The 10166-nt window shown below is 29.7% G+C and overlaps 1 long non-coding RNA gene across 1 annotated transcript; it reads right to left on the bottom strand.

Moving 5' to 3' along the window:
- Window positions 1-5015: 5015 nt before the first annotated feature.
- Window positions 5016-9499, bottom strand: LOC134257988 (uncharacterized). Its single transcript, XR_009990048.1, has 3 exons — window positions 9365-9499; window positions 5279-5314; window positions 5016-5164 (listed from the first exon to the last, which is right to left on the bottom strand). It is a non-coding gene; the product is annotated as an uncharacterized LOC134257988 (long non-coding RNA).
- Between the last annotated feature and the right edge of the window lie 667 nt (window positions 9500-10166).

Raw genomic sequence — 10166 nt, 5'->3', positions numbered from 1 at the left:
CAGAATATACACAAAAAGAGTATCTACAGGTATATGTTTTGATATCGATTTATTTAAAAAAAAAAACAAGCTGTCCTAGATGCTTGTTGCCCACACAACAATTTTGTTACACAATGCAATCCTAAATATTTTTAATTGAATTATAAAACTTGCATTTACTCCAAACGTTTTGAAAAAAAATTAACGTGCGAGTTAAATATGCAGAATTAAGATTATTTTTATCATAAATTACCAAGACTCATTCAATTCGTTATTATTTCAAAATTATATTTATTCTGTGACAACGAAAATATGTCCTCTTTCTCTCTCTCTCTCTCTGGAAATTAAACAAGTAAATGAAGTTTTATTTGCAAAAATTTTGTCACCAAAAAAAAATTATACTAGTAAATGAGTAAAAGAAGTGCAATGAATTGTCTCCAAACTATAAATTAAATGCATGCCTAATATCGATATATTTGCATCCGGATATAGAAAATATGTTCAATGCACTCTAGACGGAACGTTGATAATGCGATCCATTATTATGAAATAAATGCATAAATAACAGCTGAGAATCCCTTTATCTTAGCACAAGGACATCCAATTTTTGCTGTCTGACACATCCTTACGGATTCGGATATACTCAAATGTTGACACGTACATGTGCTTTGTTCCATAATTAATACAGGAATATATATTAATGAGTTTTCTTTTTTTATTCATTTTCAGCAACAGAATTGCTTTTATATGATAGCATATAACTTTATATTCCATTTATTGTTTTAACCTGCAGGAATTATATAAAGTCAAATAAATAGTTATCCGCTAACTAAAAAAGATACAGTACAGTTCAAAACAAATCCAAAATAATAATTATATTCTAGGTCACATTTAAGATAATATATGCTTTTACTATCCCGACTGAAAATACCGCTAGCTAGGTGGGGAAATCTTTTTCCCCCAAAAGATTTCAATTTTTGTTTAAAAGGGATAAAAGGAGAAACAAATCGTGTTCAGTTAAAAAATGAGTCTGTTTTTTTTCTTCAAGCTGAAGGTTTGTTTAACCGCCCTGTGCTCCTTGTCACAGCGACAATTCATAGTAATAGTATAATGGCCTTACGGGTCCCGCGCTTTCGGTGTCTTTGTTATTGAGATGGCATTTTTTTAAAAAATAACATACTGTGTTAATATATACAATTGTGATATATTAAAGGCCCTAGCACCACCTGTTCAAAAATATGGCCAGTAATGAATTTTTAAAAGGTAGGCCAAACTCCAAGGTCAAACGGTGAAAGTTGTTGGTTTCTTAAGAAAATTCTTTTCACTAGTATTACCATATGTGAAGCATGAACACTCTAGCCAGTCTAACTGTTCAAAATACATGGCCAACTTTAAAGTTTTTAAATAGTATTTCAAACTCCAAGGCTAAAGCATCAAAGGTCTTGATATCCAATGAAAGGTCTTGTCATAAGGATTACACATGTGACATGTGAAAGCACTAGTCGTTACCGTTCAAAAGTCATGCACAAGATTCAGGTTTTTTTTATAAGTACGAAATCTCCGAGGTCGTGGTCAAAAGGTCAAAGTTGTTAGTATCCAATAAAAGGCCTTTTAGCGAGGATTACATATGTGAAGAATAAAAGCCCTAGCTGTTACCGTTCAAAAATTATGACACAGGTTAAAGTTTTTTCAATTTTACAAAAATATAAAAGGTCAAGGTCAAAAGGACAAAGTCGTTGGTATACCATGAAAGGTCTTGCAACAAAAAATAAATATGTGAAATATTAAAGATTTAAAATCTGTCGTTCAAAAGTTATGGCCAAAGTAAAGCATTAGAACTTTTTAGTTCAAGTGGGTCAAAGTCAAAGGTCAATTTTAGTAGTACAAGAAAAAGTCTTGTCACAAGAAATACAAATGTCAAACATAAAGTGATACCTCCACTAAATTTAAAGTTATTGGCAAGGTGAACATTTTTGTAAATGGACAGACAGATAGACTGACAGACTGACATACGGACAGATCAATGAGATTTAACGTTCCTTCGCTTCGCAAAAGTGGGGAACAAAAATATCAATCAGCATTTGATTAAATGATAAATTGTATTTGATGACAAGGTCATCATATCGAAATAATAACTCTTGTTGATGCTGCTTATATTCTTGTATTAACAACTTGTTTATCCAGTGCATATCTTGCGTCATAAATTGTTTATACGCAGAACATGGTTTTGCAAATAAAGTGAGAGATATAAACCCTGTATGCAGATGATGAAGGTATATTACTGCAAAAGTAAAAGAAGTTTACGATTCAAAAGTTAAAGTCGTCCCATTCATCACTGAGCGTAGAAGTTAGAAAACCATTAGATTTTTTTTTTCAAGTACAATTTCTCAATATGAAACAGATGCCTCAGCCTCTGTAGTATCTTTTCATTCAAGTTTACCTGGATATATAGAACAGAAAGTGTTTTCTACTTTTAACAAGATTTTGGACAAAATACTGTTTCATACGAATACAAGAATATGTTTGGGAATGACAAGGCGCAAATGGTACCCGTAGGACTTCTAACATGATATAGATATTATCAGCTAGAAACTCAAACATGATTTTGATATGAACTTTATAGTACAATCATAATGTCTTTAAAAAGTACTTTTGCAAGCGATCAATAATAATGTAAGTAAATAACGACCTCCGTTTTTATTAAAAAAGCAGCTATTATTGATGTCAAAAAGCGTGTTCTTTAAATTATATTTCTCAAATATACGAAGGTTGTTAAAAATGTCCTTGGTACTCGGAAAGAAAAAAAAACGCTCTCAATTATTTTTTCTTCATAATTTCCTGAAATATTCTTCTTAATTTGAAACATATGTTGATATGAAATTTATTAATTTTTTTTTTTCGATACAAGAACCTTTTCAGCACAATGCAATTTATCATTAAGTCAAGTGCTGATGGACTTTTTCATTTCACAATGTTAAGCCATTATTTACACAATAACGTGTCCAAAGATATTTTCCGTTATATCCCGATTATGATTAGGAGCAGACGGCAGCTGTGACCAGTTAACAGGGGATGCTCATTCCTTGATGCCACCTGGTTCCACACCTGATGATTTAGGGGTCTGTGTTTTCTTTTTGAAATATTCAAGGGACTTTTGAAATACATTTTATTTGATTTTATTTGATAAAAATTATTTATTCCATGTGCTGTTTTTAGAAAAATCTTTTGTATAAAAATTAACCATATGCAAGCCTTTTTTTTTTAAAGAAATGCATCTTTTATATGACTGTAAAAGAATAAAATAACTTTCAGTGATTGGTCTTAGAATTCTATAGACGATACATAAATGTGAAGACGGCATAAAAACGAATCACTTGAATTCCAGAAAAGACTTCAGTGATGTGGGTCAGTGATGTGGGTCCCACTGGGTTACACTGCATCTAACTGCAGTGTAAAGTATAAACACCCCCCCCCCCCGCTGTAAGTATAAACACCATGTTTGGTAATAATATAACTTATGATAGGAAAACTTATTGCTTGGAAGAACTACACTGAAGGGAAACTAAATCTACAGCTAGTGGCAGAGTAGGTCTTTAATACAAACGAGGGGATCTAAATGGAAAATTCCACAGGAGCCATATTGCTCTAGAGTCATATATTCACCACTTAGGGGGCAGGGAGAATTCTCAAAAATCTCGAAGTAAAGAATTACTTCCCTTGGGCAGGGAATGTTATGTCCCACTATTGGATAACTTTCACTCTAAAACTCTGGTATAAAAGAGAAAGCAAAAAGTCTAAACACCTCATATCGAAATCTATGTTTGATTTTCTCTAGATACTTTCTTGACTGAAGAAACAATGAAAAGAACCCATTTTAATCAAGAATATTTAAAAACCCACTCTTTTATGCAAATGTGGATCTATTTTTATTTTCATAAGCGTAATAAGCGTAGCTCTCAATAATTTCTTGAAATACATGATCAGTTGCTAATTCAGAACCGTCTTGCTATGAACAAAGTTAAGCAATGAATCATTATTATTTTTTTAAAGAATTAAATGCAACAGTGTGTGCAAACAAATTGAGTAACGTGCGTTAGCGCGTCAATAAAAATATGTTTTCACACACCGTTTTTTAACTTTCAAAAAATAATGATTCATTACTTATATTCATTTTTTTTTACTTTCTAGCTTAACTGTAAATGTGATTTCTACGTAAAAACCTTTGTATTATCCTTTTTGTAAGCTACAGTTGATGGATCATCCAACGTAACAGAGTTTTGTCATTTTGAGCGTGATATTTGATTTTTGCTTATGACGTTGCTATTCCTCGGTGTTCAACGATTGTGACGACAAACTAAAACGCCTTTTTTAACCTCTTGGTACCCTATCTGTGTAATGGTGTTTTGAATGCAATAGATTTCCGTTCACTTTATATGCAAAAAACATTTGTGATGTAAATATTTGTGGATAATTGTATGGTTCCAAATTAGGTAAGACGTACGTATGATAACATTGATTACATAATAAAAAAAATCACGAAGAAAGGCGTCGTGAAACATGCTCATTCTAGTTGCTGTTTTAATATACTCAATTCTTTTTAATACAATAAATTATTAATTTATCTCGTTAAAATGTACAGAACTGCAGTTTACATGACTGTATAACGCCAAACTGTGACTCATACACCATGATTTCTTTAGTGCCAGTTATAATCATTTTTATATAATATGACAGGGACATTTGTCATCATGATTCTATCTATTGAAATACTCCCTGCTGTCGGGGTTTCTTAAACAATGTATAATAAATTAAATGTATTGAAGTATAGGGCGCTAATGATGTTTCTAATCATCAAAAAAAATTAGATGATAAAGGAAATATTTTGAGAAAAAAGTAAGTATATCTTTCTTTTCTTGACAGATTAATATAAAGCATTTTAACAACAGAAAATATTCAGTGCATATGTTAAAGTTCATTTATGTTTTACCGAAGATGGCTATATTTTCTTCCGCGTGAAAACAGAATTAAAAGGCACATTATTGGATGCTGGAGAATAGTTTAATAAGAAAAATTATCAAAGCAAAGATACAGAAATAAGTAACATATTATGTTTTGTCAGTCCATTGATCTTTCAGTCTCTCCACGGATCCCAACCATTATTCGCTGGTTCGTCTCTTGTTTCCTTCTAAACAAAAATCATTTATACGAAGAATGAATGTGAATCAAAATTCATCAAATACCAAACATTATTTAAGATATCATAAAATTATATTTTTAAGATGTCATTAAAATAGCTTACTTTTGTTTTCTCTTCTCTTACATTGTTGTGCAACTCCTTAAATATAGAAATGTAAATGAGTTAAAGGAGAAAAGATAACAAAAAAGGAGAAAAAAGAGGAATCCGATGTTCTTCCATTGTTCCAATTCAAACTGAGGAATACTAGCTGGTTCAAAAAAATTTTAAAGCAATAATCACAGCATATCTGCTGTCACACAAGAGAAGAAGTTCAACTTATTAAATCTATGTATAGTGTACAGAGATTAAAGACGTTTGTACAGTAATTTAAATTTTATGAAACGAATCCAAAAATGTGTTCTAAAAATGTGTCTGGTTATAATAGTTGTTCATGATTTTGTTAAAACGAATTTATTCCGATGTAACAAATGTGTTGAATTCGTTATATTGAATTTATTTTTTTAATTAAATAAAGTCCTTAGAACGGGTTCTAAAAGAACAAGGTATGTTTTCTATACAAATCTTGCCCTGTGATTTTCTAAAAAATGAAACGTTTAAAAGATGAAAACAAGTGCTTTCTGAATTATTGGTATTCCATGCAGAAAAAAGGTACAAATCATTTTTTCTCACATGTGTTTTAAATGCTTATTGTGACGTCATAAACATGTGCTTTCCCGTATTTTCTTAAAAAGTTGCAGAAGGCATCAATTTTCAAGGGAAGTTTCTTTCAGATACAAAGATTTTGAAATATGTCATTTTTTATTGACGTTTGCACAATATATAAAAAAATAAAGTGAGCGGCGGCTGTGGACACTATTTTCTAAAGGAAAATTACCCTTGAGGTTGGCTAATTTTGGGCTTTTTCCGTTAAAAATATAGAAATGCATAACATTAAAGACGTCATATTTGCAGAATGGTAATCCTTTATACCATATTAACTAATATTCAAACCAGTTTCAAACCTTTGATGACATTACATTTTAGGGCGCAATAAAGCAAAAAACATACATTCTTCTTTGTTTTGATATTTAAATTTGTTTAAAGAATTTCAACAATTTGTTTAAAGAAATTCAACAAATTGTTTAAACAAAATTAAACAATTTGTTTAAAGAAATTCAACAATTTGTTTAAACAAATTCAACAACTTGTTAAAACAAATTCAACAATTTGTCAAATATTCAAAAATTTGTTATAAGGAATTCGAATTAAATTAGTTTCATCAATTCTAACAATCCAATATGATATACCCCATTTTGAATTCGTTATAAGGAATTTAACAAATTTATGATGACAGATTAAGATCATTGAAACAAAATTTAAGAAACTTAAAATTTATAGGTCATAATTGGGTTTACGTACTAAGAGAAAAAAATATTTAAACCAATTAAATAAAACTGTTTTCCCAGTTCTGACAATTAAGATCTATAAATAATATTGTTTCAATTCGGTATAAAAATATCTTGCATTCGTTTCAAAGGAATTTCATTTCTATAAATCAATTTCCTGTATAAGACTTCGTTTTAAAAATGGTACTAAAATTGTTATAACAAATTTTAAATCTTTTCACAAAGAAGTAATAAATCTGTCATTAAGTGTGTTATTACAATTTTGACTATATTCGTCATTTGGAATCGAAAAAAAAATGTTCAAAAAGGGCTTCCGTGGGTTTGCGTATTTTTTGGTATTAAAGTGAAATAATAATTTATTAATTACATGTAAACATATGAAAATTCATTTCATAAAATTTTCACATGAAATCATGTAATACAATGTGTGTACCAGGGATGGGGTCAATTACTTTAACAAGTAATTCATTAAATTACAATTACTTTGACTTTTTCTTCAATTAAATTACAAATAAATTACAGGCTTTCTAAGACATGTAATGAATTAAATTACAATCACTTTACAAAAGTAATTAATTAAATTACAAATTACATTTTTTATTTTTTTTTTTTTTTTGAAAATTTTTATATTTTTTGTCAATAAACTATACAGAACGGCGATCATTAATTTGTTTATAAAGCACAGCCTCTGCACAAACAATTCAATAAATAATATCCTATAGGCATTGTGTATCTATGTGGTTTAAATTATAACTGTTATTTACAAAACATTAAAGAACTAATCAAGATCAGTTTGATGTAGTTTCCTCCACACAAAATCTTCATGTACATAATTTACATGGGATATGATATTTGATTAAAAGATGGTATTTTAATAGAGTAAAATAAGTCGCAATTGTAACCCATCAAATTAGATATTTCTTCTGAAGGTAACCTGAACATCCTAAATTGGCTATATATATGTTGAATATTTTTACTTCCTAAATAATACTTGTACAGAACATAACTTTTTCAGATACAATTTTCATGCATAAAATTTTGTCTAGATGTTAAAATAATTATCAAATTGAAAGGTTGTCTTTTCACAAACTATCGGAGCATTTTTAATTAAAATAATTATATCCATGCATTGGCTAAATGTCTTCTAAATCATGGAATGAATACCTCTTTATAGGACTTGATTTGTTTTGATTGCAATTTACAGCTCTGATCTGGAGGGCAATTATCTTTTACCAACAAGAGAGAACTTAGTAAATGACTCATACATTCCTTTTCTTTTTTCTTGGACACATACATTCTTATAATTCTTATTCGATCAAAAACAGAGGTTGAAATATAACAAATATAATAAATTTGTGTCTCATAGCTGAATAGATCTAAGAATGGTGGTGCAAAATTCAGATAAACATAAAACAAAAAATTCAAATTTTATATAATTATTAGAAAGATATTAGATTATTGTTATAAAATAATCTGTCTCTTGTATAATTGAAGGATTGAGGATATGTTTTGCAATAAAATAAATGACAGTAAAATGGGGAGGTAGTAGTGACAAGATATCATGAATACTTGATGTTGTAAGAAGTACTATGTAATTGAATGTAATTTAAAAAGTAATTGAAGTTACATTGTATTTTTTTGGTGTAATTAATTAAATTACAAGTAATTGGAAAAAAAATGTTCAATTACAAATTACTTCCAATTACTTCAAAAATGTAATTAATTACAGTCAATTACAATTACTTTTTCTCAATTACCCCATCCCTGGTGTGTACTTCAAATAGTGGCTTCATATTTTAGCGGCTCTGGCGCAGACGAGGATGTGCTTATTCATAAAATACCGCTAATAATTCATTTATAAATAGAATATAAAGCACGGACATGCGTAGTGCTAATTCATGATTACGCCAACAACTTCATACCCATTAAGGGGGCCGACTATAGTTTTATTGTGTGAAAACTACAATAGCGAAACTCTTCATTTTTATACCATATATAACTTACATTAATTTCAGTGTACGTGCAAAGTTTGGGGGAAATCCTTCCAGGTATTTTTAGTGGTACATTTACTATAGGATTATATAGGAAAATGCCAATTTTTAGCACTTTAAAGCAAATTATACAAATACTACAATAGACATTTTGTTCAAACTATAATTCTTGATGAGTAATTCAATATTATACAATATATGTAAGAAGCACAAAATTCTACCGTCTTGTTACCAGAGGGGACATCTCAAAATGCAAAAAATTAGCAAATTTTACTATTCTTATAGAGTATTACAAAATATGACGTACACAACAGATTCACATGAAAACATAATAAAAATATTGGAAATATTCTCAAATTTCTTTGTTTTAAATTTAAAGAGCGTATGTTTATTACTTTTTCTTTAATAATATTTTTATTACCCCTTTCTTAAAGAGCTACAGATTATCATAACGTCAAAAACACACAGCAACGACGTCAACTTACCTATCAATTGCAAAATCGGTTAAAAAATCAATTATATCAAATTGTAATTACATTTTTATACCCATTATTTCTTAATTTTATTTAATTTCAATAATTAAGCAAAAAAGTTGCATTAAAACAGTAAATACGCTTCATGTTACTATGATGCGCAAAATATTGCGCAATGGAAACTATAGTCGGCCCCCTTAATTGTGCTAAATTTCGAATACGCCAAATAATGGACACGTACAGTATTTGAATAGGGCCCAGTAAATTTTCTTAAAGATTTTGATTTAGTTCTAACGGTGATGAAAAAAAAAATATTTGAAAAGATGAACACCATCTTACCCTTTTAGAAGTTAGACCACGGTAACAATAACGGTGACAATGCCTAAAGTGACAGTAATACCAACACCTCTTGGTTTCACCCATTTGGAATAGGCAAAAAAGGGACAACAAGAAAACCACGAAAAGAACGCTTCTCATCTACATAGATATACAAAAACTACAATACTGACGCATAATAAAGATTCCAAATTGAAATTTTGACAAACAATATGATAATCAAGAAAGAGGTATAGAACGTTTTACGTACCTTTTGATTTTCGCAAAAATTCAACTATGAAAACATTTAACATGCTTTTTCTTTTTTTATATCATTTTGGGCTCCGGGTGTCACCTGGTAAATGAAACAGCAAAATATGTGGCATCCTTTTCGAAAAATAATTTTGGAACATTAGATTTTAAGTGTTAGTCATACATGTAAAAAAGTGTAAGTTTATACATGTAGGGAATATAGGATGACTCATCAGAGCCGGATTTTAGTCAAACTTGTTCAGGGGCAACAATAAAGTACAATCATACCGCAGTAATGTCTGTTTGATTTTGCAACCGCTTATCTAGGCCAAGTCTAATTTGTGTGCGCATGACTTTGAATAGCTTTTTTAATATTATGCTGCGGTTGGTGCAACATGGCACTTACCCTAAGTATTGTTATTTTGATACAGAATTAACATTTATATTTCATTATCTGTAACGTTTTTGGGTCTTTAAATGTGCTATATGTCAATAATTAGGAAAACACTGAAATTGCGTTGATGACTTCATGTACTCCGTTCTGTCGTAAGCAATGCATGGCACAGAAGAATGA

Source organism: Saccostrea cucullata, unplaced genomic scaffold (genome assembly GCF_032062105.1).
Source record: "Saccostrea cucullata isolate Sc308-1 unplaced genomic scaffold, CSIRO_AGI_Scuc_v1 ctg3754, whole genome shotgun sequence".
In the NCBI taxonomy this organism is placed as follows: Eukaryota; Metazoa; Mollusca; class Bivalvia; order Ostreida; family Ostreidae; genus Saccostrea; species Saccostrea cuccullata.
This window is presented reverse-complemented; position numbering and strand designations above follow the sequence as displayed.